Raw genomic sequence first — 12036 nt, forward strand, 5'->3', positions numbered from 1 at the left:
TGGTAAGGATATGCAGAAACAGATGCTGTCCTTGTTTTAAAGTGTAAGTTGGTATAACCTTTTAAGAGAGCAATCTGGGCAGGGTACAGTGGCTCACGCCTGTAATCCCAGCACTTTGGGAGGCTGAGCAGGGTGGATCACTTGAGATCAGGAGTTCGAGACCAGTCTGACCAACATGGTGAAACCCCATCTCTACTAAAAAATACAAAATTAGCCAGGCCTGGGGGCACAGGCCTGTAATCCCAGCTACTTGGGAGACTGAGGCAGGAGAATTGCTTGAACCAGGGAGGCGGAGGTTGCGGTAAGCCAAGATCGCACCATTGCGCTACAGCCTGGGCAGCAATAAGAGCGAAATTCTGTCTCAAAAAAAAGAGCAATCTGACAGTATCTGTGAAAATTAAAAAATGCACACACACATTCAGAAACTCTAACTCTAGGAACTTATACTCCAGATATCTACTGACAATAGACATGAACAACTGTGTACAGGATTATTATATTGTGGTATAATGCTGCATAGCAGAAGATTGAAAACAACTGAATGTTATTAGTAAAGTATGGCATATATTATGTATTATATTAATAATTTTAGTATAATCAATATAATATGTATTTTATGTATAATGGAATGCTGTGCTTTTTTTTTTTGAGTCAGAGTCTTGCTCTGTCACCCAGGCTGGAGTGCAGTGGTACGATCTCGGTTCACTGTAACCTCTGCCTCCTGGGTTCAAGCAGTTCTCCTGCCTCAGCTTCCCAAATAGCTGGGATTACAGGCATGCACCTCCAGGCCTGACTAATTTTTGTATTTTTAGTAGAGATGGGTTTCACCATGTTGGCCAGGCTGGTCTCGTCCTCCTGACCTCAGGTGATCTGCCTGCCTTGGCCTCCCTAAATTGTTGGGATTACAGGTATGAGCCATCGTGCCCAGCCTGTGCTTTTTAAATGAAGTAGATATGTATTTATGGATATAGAATAATTGTCAAAATATAACAAAAAAGGTGCACAATAGACTCTATTCGTCACAAATATATAGGCATTTCTCAGAGATACTGCATGTTCAGTTCCAGACCAACACAATAAAGCAATTATCATAATAAAGTGAGTCTCACAAATTTTTCGGTTTCCCAGTGCAAATAAAAGTTATGCTGGCCGGGGGCAGTAGCTTATGCCTGTAATCCCAGCACTTTGGGAGGCTGAGGTGGGTGGATCAGTTGAACTCAGGAGTTTGAGACCAGTCTGGGCAACACAGTGAAATCCTGTGTCGACTAAAATACAAAAAAAAAAAAAAATTAGCCAGGCGTGGTAGTGTGTGTCTGTAATCCCCACTACTCAGGAGGCTGAGACAGGAGAATTCCTTGAGCCCTGGAGGCGGAGGTTGGTGAGCTGAGATCGTGCCATTGCACTCCAGCCTAGGCGACAGAGTGAGACTCCATCCCAAAAAAAAATACAAAAATTAGCTGGGCATGGTGGTGCACACCTGTAATTTCAGCTACGCAGGAGGCTGAGGCAGGAGGATCGCTTGAACCCAGGAGGTAGAGACTGCAGTGAGCCCAGATGGTGCCACTGCACTCCAGCCTGGGCACTAGAGCAAAACCCTGTCTCAAAAAATAAAAAGTGATGCTTACACTATACTATAGTCTATTAAGCATACAATAGCATATCAAAAAAGTACGTAATGTTACTTACAAGTAATTTATTACTACAAGATGCTAACAGTTATCTGAACCTGCAGTGAGCCATAATCTTTTTGCTCATGGAAGATGTTGCCTCAGTGTTGATAGCTGTTGACTGATCAGGGTGGTGGCTGCTGAAGGTTGGAGTGGCTGTGCAGTTTCTTAAGACAACAATGAAGTTTGCTGCATCAATTGATTCATCCTTTCACAAAAGTATCTGATGCTGTTTGATAGCATTCTATCCATAGAAGAACTTTTTCAAAACAGGAGTCAGTCCTCAACCCCTACCACTGCTTTATTGACTACATTTAAGTATTATTCTAAATTATTTGTTATGTCAATAGTGTTCACAGCATCTTTATCAGGAATAGATTCCATCAAGAATTTTTTTGCCTAACTATAAGAAGCAACTCTTCACCTTTCAAGTTTTACCATAAGATTGTAACAGTCGTCACATCTTCACTCATAAGCTTTTCTCATGGCATTCCATTGGGTGTTCAAGAGAGTGTGGGGGCATACATAGCAGGAGGCTGCTGCGATTCCCCCTGGAAAGCAAAGATATATGGTATAGCTGCCCCTGGGTTGGGGATAGGCACAAATACCCACCTGTTTCCCTGGTTCATTTTCTGCTATAAACGAAAGCCTTAAGCCACTGATGGAGGGTTAACATTTTCTCAGGGCAGAAAATGCTTTTGTGGGAGGAACAGAGGCAAAACCCCTCTGCCTCAGAAGGAAGGACAAAGGCAAAGATCTTTCATTTAAGGAGAAAAAGTAGAAGCACAAATCTTAATTTAGAGGAGAGAGACAGAAAATTGTTTGGCGCCTAGCATCCTCCACTGATACTACTACTGGGAGAGGAGTAGGAAATTCCTGCTGAAGACCAGGCATAAATACATGAGGAGCAGTGATAGGAATGCTAAGAAAGACACAGTTCTGAGGCCAGGTGCACAAAGCCTGCGTAAGACTGAGGCTGAGCTAAGACAACAAAGATTCCTTATTGTCTCTACCATGAGCCTAACACAGACTAACAAGAAAATGCAGTCTACCCCTGAGGCGGGGGCAAGAGCATGGAGAGAGAACATCTTGGGAGCAAAGGCATACAGAGACAGCTGGAAGGTGGAGAGGGAGCTGGAACATTGAGAAAAATACCCTCTGGCATCCTGCCCCTTAAGCACACAGGAACAGCTCACTGCTAGAGGAATTTGAAATCTGTGATGTGCTGCAGATAACAGTAAGAAAACATAAACTCAGCTTCTTACAATACCGACAACTTCCCATTCCAGCCTAACAGGCATGCATTTATAACCAGACATAAATACTGTTTACCTCAGTTTCTGTTTTTTTTCTACACACGATAAATGAAATTCAATATTATAAGATTCAAGGAAAAAAAAAGAAAAAAAAAAAAAAAACCTTGTCAAGAGATAAAGCAATTAATAGAACAAGACTTGGAGTTGACTCAGATAAAATTTGAATTATCAGTTAAGGACTAACATTAATATACTATATTGAAGGATATGGTGGAATAGGAGGACAACACATTGATGCCAGGTGTTTTAGCAGAGATGAAAACTATAAAAATATAAATGGAAATGCTAGAAATAAAAAGTATGATATCAGAGATGAAAATCCCTTCAACAGGTTCATGAGTAAAATGGAGATAGCTGAGGAAAGATTCAATGTATTGGAAGATACACTTAAGTCATTCTGAAACACTGAGAAAAAAATTACAACAATAACAACCAAAAAAGCCAGGTGTGGTGGCTCACACCTGTAATCCCAGCACTTTGGGAGGCCAAGATGGGCAGATCACTTAAGGTCAGGAGTTTGAGACCAGCCTGGCCAACATGGCAAAACCCCATCTCTACTAAAAATACAAAAATTAGCTGGGCATGGTGGCAGGTGTCTGGAATCCCAGCTACTCGGGAAGCTGAGGCAGGAGAATTGCTTGAACCCGGGAGGCAGAGGTTGCAGTAAGCTGAGATCCTGCCAGTGCGCTCCAGCCTGGGCACAAGAGTGAAACTCTGCCTTCAAAACAAAAACAATAAAAACAGTGCCCAGGAGCTATGGAATAATAACCAGCAGTCTAACATACATGTAATAAAAGTCTCAGAAGGAGAAGAGAAAGCAGGAAATAATATTTTAGGAGATAATGGCAAGGAATTTTTCAGAAATAATAACAAAACATCAAACCACAGATCTAACCAGTTTAGAGAACACCAAGCAGGATAAATACCAAAACCAATTAAAGCAGCCAGAGGAAAAAAACACACTCAGAAGGACAAAGATAAGAATTATAGCAGAGTACTCATCAAAATAACAGAGTGACATATTTAAAGAAATAAACCCCCAATTTTGTATTCTGTGAATAAATCTTTGAAAAATAAAAGATGAAAGAAAGGCTTTTTAGACAAAAGCTGAAAGAATTCACTGTCAGCAGACCTATGGTAGAAGTGTGATGGCAAATAGAAACTTGGATACATAATGAAGAAATGACTAGTGCTTTATAACAAGTTATCCCCAAACTTAAGTGACTTAAAACAACATTTTCTCAAGTCTGTGGGTTAGAAATTCGCCATCAGTTTGGCTGGGTGTTTCAGTGTGGCTCATGTGGTTACAATTACGTAGTTGGCTGGGTGTGTAATCATAGGAAGGCTTGCCTGGGGTGAAGGATCCACTTCCAAACTCATTCAATTCATACCACTCTTTGGAGGAGGCCTAACTTCTTCACCAAGTGGGATTCTCCATAGGGATATTTCAGTATCTTCATGACATGTCATCTGGCTTCCCCCAGTGCCAGAGATCGGAGAGAAAATGGAAGGTGCAATGTCTTTTATGACCTAGCCTTAGAATCACACATTTCTACCACATTCTATTCATTTAGTAAATTACTACAGTGCACACTCAAGGGAATGGGAATTAGGCTGTTCCCAAGGTAGGAGTATTGAAGAATTTGTGGACATATTTTTAAAGCAACCCACACCAGAAAATTATTCAAAAATGACGATAAATATAAAAGATTTTTTGTTAAAGAATTTAGTCTAAAGCAAAAATATTACCACTGTATTCTGGGGTTTATTACACATATTAAGATGTATGACAATAGCATAAATGATGCAAGAGAAATTGGAAGTATATTTTTGCAGGGTTCTTCTAACTATACATGAAGTGGTATACCATTTGAAGTTTGTGTAAGTTGAACATGCATATTTTAAAACCTGAAGAAGCCACTGAAACCTTTTTTTAAATAAAGAGCTATAACAAGCCAGTAATGGAGATAAAATCAAGAGAATACTCAATCCAAAAGAAAGTGAGAAAAAAGAAAATGGGACAAGTAGAAAATAGCAAAATGGTGAGATTACATTCAACCATATCCATAATTACATTAAAATGTAAACTAATTTCCAATTAAAAGACATCAGATTGAATAAAAAACAAGACCCATCAGTCTTCAAGATGGCTGACTAGAGGCATGTAGTACTCACCTCCATAAAGAACCAAAATAGTGAATAGATAATCACAGTTGGAATAGGTTATCTAAGAGAGAACACTAAAATTCAACAGAGAAGTGAACAGGAAACACCTAAAACAAGGAAGGAGAGGGAGGTGAGGCAGCCTGCTCAGCTGGGATTGGCTGGGAGCCTGTAGAGACTTCCCAATGAAGGGAAAGGGTAAGGGATAGATCCCCCCAGTAGTCCACTTTTTTTTTTTTTTTTTTTTTGAGACAGTCTCGCTCATCGTCCAGGCTGGAGTGCAGTGGCGTGATCTTGGCTCACTGCAAGCTCCGCTTCCCAGGTTTGCGCCATTCTCCTGCCTCAGCCTCCCGAGTAGCTGAGACTACAGGCGCCCGCCACCACGCCCAGCTAATTTTTTGTATTTTTAGTAGAGATGGGGTTTCACTGTGTTAGCCAGGATGGTCTCGATCTCCTGACCTCATGATCAGCCCGTTTTGGCCTTCCAAAGAGCTGGGATTACAGTCGTGAGTCACCGCGCCTGGCCGCAGTCCACATTTTTATTGCAGACTCCTACAATCCTAACCGCAGGAAAGCCCCCTCAATCCTTGTGGACCCTGAGACTAACATAGGGAGCTGCTTGAAGACCATGTGATAGTATTGCTCCAGAAAGGGAGTTAAGGCTGAGTCTTGCACACCCTGAATTCTCAGCAGCTACAGCAAGGTACCATTTTGAGAGCCAACACCTCCATGTGCCACCAGGCAGCCTGGAGACAGGTTTGCCTAGACTGGCACAGTGCCTTACCCAACCAACACCACATATACATCTTCAGGAAAAAGTCCTCCATTATTAAAGCAAATCCAAAAAAATCGGAATAAGTGACTGTTAGACCAAATATGCGGAGAAAAATGTAAGGACACAACAAACACGAAAAAGCAGGGAAATATGACACCTTCAAAGGCACACAATTCTCCAGCAACAGATTCCAATGAAAAAGAAATTTATGAAGTCCCAGAAAAAGAATTCAAAGTAATGATATTAAAAAGCTCAGTGAGATAGAAGAGCACACAACAAATACAAAAAATAATGAGAAATTTACCAAAAACATAACAATCATGAAAAAAACCACCAAATTTTGGAACTGATGAATTCACTGAATGAAATACAATACACCTTTAAAACCTTCAAAAATAGAGTAGATCAAGTGAACAAAGAATTACAGAACTTGCAGACAGGTCTTTTGAAATAACCCAGTCAGATAAAAATAAAGAAAAAAGAATGAACAAAGCCCACATGACATAAGGGACACCATAAAATGACCAATATTCATATTTTTGGTGTTCCAGAAGGGAAAGAGAAAAGAGATAGAAAATCCATTTAATGAAACAGTAGCTGAAAACTTCCCAAGTAAGAGATTTAAAGATCAATACAGGAAGTTCAGAGGTCCCCAAACAGATGCAATTCAAAGAGATCTTCACGGCACATGGTCGTCAAATGTCAAAGAGAATTGCAAAAACAGCAAGCGAATAGTGTCTAGTCACTTACAAGGGATCCCCCAACTGACTAAGCAGAATTCTCAGTGGAAACCTTACAGGCCAGGAAAGAATGGGATGGTATAGACAATGAGCTGAGAAAAAAAACTGCCAGCCAAGGACGCTACACCCAGCAAAGTTATCCTTCATAAATGAAGGAGAAGTAGTCTTTCCCAAATAAGCAACAGTTGAGGGAATTCATCACACTAGGTGAGCCCTACAAGAAATAAGTTTAAGAGAGTCGTGGAAGGAAAATGATGCACACCACCATGAAAACACAAAAATTACAAAATCCACTGGTAGAGCAAAGACACAAAGGAGAAAGGACTCAAACATTACCACCATAGAAAACCACCAAATCACAATAATAAGAGAGGAACAAGGGATATATAAAACACGTAGCTATCAAGTAATAAAATTACAGGAATTAGCTCTCACATATCAATAATAACCTTGAATGTAAACAGATTAAACTTACCACTTGAAAGTTACAGGGTGGCCGAATGGATTACAAAAAACATGGCCCACCTATAAGCTGCCTAAAAGAAACTCGTCTCACTTGTAAGAACATACACAGACAAAATAAAGACATGGAAAAAAAGATTCCAATCAAATGGTAATCAAAAGAAAAAAGGGGTAGCTATACCAATGTTAGCTAAAACAGACTTTAAGTCAAAAACTGTTAAAAGAGACGAAGAAGGTCACTATATAATGATAAGTGGATCAACACAGCAAGAGGATATAACAATTATATATTACCCAACATTAGAGCACCCGGATATATAAAGCAAATATTAGATCTAAAGGGAGAGATGGACTGTAACATAGAGTTTGGGACTTCAACATACCACTTTCAGAATTAGACCAACTAGATGGAAAATTTAAGAGACATTTACACTGCACTTTAGAACTAATGGACCTAAACAGAATGTTTCATCCTACAGTTGTAGAATACACTTTCTCCTCATCAGCACATGAAGCATTTTCCAGCACAGACCATATGTTAAGCCACAAAACAAGTCTCAACAAATTTTTAAAATAGAAATCATATCAGTTATCTTCTCAGACCACAATGGGATAAAATAATAAATAAGTAGCATGGGCTGGGCGTGGTGGCTCATGTCTGTAATCCCGGCACTTTGGGAGGCCGAGGCAGGCGGATCATGAGGTCAGTAGTTCGAGACCAGCCTGGTCGGCATGGTGAAACCCCATCTCTACTAAAAATACAAAAAATTAGCCAGGCATGGTGGCGCACACCTGTAATCCCAGCCACTTGGGAGGCTCAGGCAGGAGAATTGCTTGAACCCAGGAGGCAGAGGTTGCAGTGAGCTGAGATGGTGCCACTGCATGGGTGACAGGGTGAGACTCTGTCTCAGAAAAAAGAAAAAAAAAAAAAAAGAAGTAGGCATGAGGAACGTTGGAAACTGTACAAATACATAGATTTGTATGAACATAAATAATATGTTCCTGAATGACCACTGGGTCAAGGAAGGAATTAATAAGGAAATTAAAAAGAAAACTTGTTGAGACAGGATCTCACTCTGTTGCTTAGGCTGCAGGGCAGTGGAACAAACATAGCTCACCACAGCCTCAACATCCCAGGCTCAAGTGGTCTTCCAGCGTCAACCTCCTTAGTAGCTGGGACCACAGCTGTGTGTCACTATGCCCAGCTAATTTTTAATTTTTTGTAGAGATGGGGTCTTGCCATGTTGCTCAGCCTGGTCTCAACTCCTGGGCTCAAGTGATCATCTTGCCTCAGTTTCCCAAAGTGCTAGGACTATAGGCGTGAGCCACCACACATGGCCAAAAAATCTCTTGAAACAAATAAAAATTAAAACACAACATATTGGCTGGACATAGTGGCTCATGCCTGTAATCCCAGTTCTTTGGGAGGCTGAGGCAGAGGATCATTTGAGGTCAGTAGTTTAAGATCAGCCTATGCAACACAGCAAGACTCCATCTCTACAAACAACATTTTTTAAATTAGCTGGGCATGGTGGTGTGCACCTGTAGTCCTAGCTACTTGAGAGGCTGAGGCAGGAGGGTCACTTGAGCCCAGGAGTTCAAGGTTAAAGTGAGCTACAATCACATGACTGCACTACAGCCAGAATATCAGAGCAAGACCCTGTCTCTAAAACAGCAACATAAAAAAGCCTATGAGATACAGCAAAAACAGTGCTAAGAAGGGAGTTTATAGCAATAAACACCTACATCAAAAAAGTAGAAAAATTTCAAACAATCTAACGATGTACTTCAAGGAAATAGGAAGGCAACAAACCAAACCCCAAATTAGTAGAAGTTAATAAAGATCAGAGGAGAACTAAACAAATAGATAAAAGAGTAAGGCACAGTGGTGCAAGACTGTATACTAGCTAATCTGGAGGCTGAGGAGGGAGGATTGTTTTTGCCCAGGAGTTTGAGACCAGCCGGGGTAACATAGCGAGCCCCCATCTTAAAAAAACAAAACAAAACAAACAAGCAAAACTGGTCAGAGTAATCAAACAAGAGAAAGAAGTAAAGGGCGTCGAAATTGGAAAAGAGAAAGTCAAACCATAGACATTCACTGATGATATGATTGTATACCTAGAAAACTCTAAAGACTCATCCAAAAAGCTCCTGGATCTGATAAACAAACTCAGTAAAGTCTCAGGATACAAAATCAGTGTACATAAATCAGTAGCACTGCTATATGCCAACAACAATCAAGCTGAGAATCAAATCAAGAACTCAATCCCTTTTACAATAGCTGCAAAAAATAAAATACCTAGGAATATACTTAACCAAGGAGGTGATAGATGTTTATCAGGAAGACTACAAGCCACTGCTGAAAGAAATAATAGATAACACAAATGGAAACACATTCCATAATCATGGATGGGTAGAATCAATATTGTGAAAATGACTACACTGCCTAAAGCATTCTACAGATTCAATGCAATTCCCATCAAAATATCATCATCATTCTTCACAGAACTAGAAAAAACTCCTAAAATTTATATGGAACCCAAAATGAGCCTGCACAGCCAAAGCAATACTAAGCAAAAAGAACAAATCTGTAGGCATCACATTACCCAACTTCGACTGTACTATAAGGCTAACGCTACCAAAACAGCATGGAACCAGTATAAAAACAGGCACATAGACCAATGCAACAGAATAGGGAGCACAGAAATAAAACCAAATACTTACACCTAACTGATCATTGATGAAGCATACAAAAACATAAATTGCAGAAGCGGTACCCTATTCAATGACTGGTACTGGAAAAATTGGCAAGCCACATGTAGAAGAATGAAACTGGATCCTCATCTCTCACCTTAAACAAAAATCAACTTAAGATGGATCAAAGACTTAAATCTAAAACCTGAAACCATAAAAATTCTAGAACATCAGAAAAACTGTTCTGGACATTAGCTTAGGCAAACACTCATGACTAAGGCCCCAAAAGCAAATGCAACAAAAATAAATATAAATAAATGGGACCTAATTAAACTAAAAAGCTTCTGCACAGCAAAAGAAATAGCAGAGATAACACACAGTGGGAGAAAATATTTGCAAACTATGCATCTGGAAAAGGACTAATATCCAGAATCTACAATGAATTTGAACAAATCAGCAAGAAATAAAACAAATAATCTCATCAAAAAGTGGGTAAAAGACACAAATAGACAACTTTCAAAAGAAGATATACAAGCAGCCAACATATGAAAAATGCTTAACATCCTTAATTATCAGAGGAATGCAAATTAAAACCACAATGATACCACCTTACACCTGCAAGAATGGTCATAACTAAAAAGTCAAAAAACAGTAGATATTGGTGTGGATTTGGTGAAAAGGGCATATTTTTACACTGCTGGTGGGAATGTAAACTAGTACAACCACTATGGAAAACAGTATGGAGATTCCTAAAAGTAGAATTACCACCTGATCCAGCAATCCCACTACTGGGTATCTACTCAAAGGAAAAGAAGTTATTATATGAAAAAGACACATGCACATGCATGTTTATAGTAGCACAGTTCACAATTACAAACATAATGAACCCAACCTAAGTAACCCACCAACCAACAAATGGATAAAGAAAATGTGGTATATACACCCCATGGAATACTACTCAGCCACAGAAAGGGATACAATAATGTCTTCTGCAGCAAGTTGAATGGAGCTGGAGGCCATTATTCTAAGTGAGGTAATCAGGAACGGAAAACCAAATATGGCATGTTCTCACTTATAAGTGGGAGCTAAGCTATCAAGATGCAAAGGTAGAAGAATGATATAATGGACTTTGGGGATTCAGAGGGGGCAGTGTGGGATAAAAGACTACGTATTGGGATGAAAGCAATGTACATTGCTTGAGTGATAAGTGTGCCAAAATCTCAGAAATCACCACTGAAGAACTTATCCATATAACCATGGATACTTTTGGTTACTTTTCCACGTAACCAAAAACCACCTGTACCCCAAAAACTATTGAAATAAAGAAAAGTTGGCTTTTAAAAGAGTATAAACAAAATGGATACTGTTAGCTAGACTAACCAAGAAAAAAAGAGATTGTATACCTAGAAAACCCTAAAGAAATAGAATAAGATATGAAAAAGGAGACATTACAACTCATACCACAGAAATATAAAAGATTATCAGATATTATTAACAAGTAAACACTAATAAACTGAAAAACCTAGTGGAAATGAATAAATTCCTGAACATATACAACCTACCAAGATTGAATAAAAAAGACATAGAAAACCTGAACAGACCAATAACAAGTAATGAAGTTGAAATGGTAATTTAAAAAATCTCCCAACAAAGAAATGTGCAAGACTGGGTGGCTTAATTGCTAAATTCTACCGAACTTTCTAAGAACTAACACCAATTCTCCTCAAACTATTCCAAAAAATTAAAGAGGGAATTCTCCATAACTCATTTTACAAGGCCAGCATAACCCTGATACTAAAACCAGACAGAGATTCAACAAAAAAGTACAGGCCAATATCTCTGAAGAACATGCACACAAAACTCCTCAACAAGGCTGGGCAGGTGGCTCACACCTTTAATCTCAGCACTTTGGGAGGCCGAGGTGGGTGGATCACGAGGGCAGGAGATCGAGACCATCCTGGTCAACATGATGAAACCTTGTCTCTACTAAAAATACAAAAATTAGCACCTGTAGTCCCAGCTACTCAGGAGGCTGAGGCAGGAGAATCGCTTGAAGCTGGGAGGTGGAGGTTGCAGTGAGCCAAGATTGCACCACTGCACCACTCCATCCTGGGTGAAAGAGAGATTCCATCTCAAAAAAAAAAAAAAAAAAAAAAAAACCTTCTCAACAACTACTGGCAAACTCAATCCAACAACATATCAAGAAGATAATACACCAT

The sequence above is a fragment of the Piliocolobus tephrosceles genome, chromosome 14, assembly GCF_002776525.5.
Source record: "Piliocolobus tephrosceles isolate RC106 chromosome 14, ASM277652v3, whole genome shotgun sequence".
NCBI lineage: Eukaryota > Metazoa > Chordata > Mammalia > Primates > Cercopithecidae > Piliocolobus > Piliocolobus tephrosceles.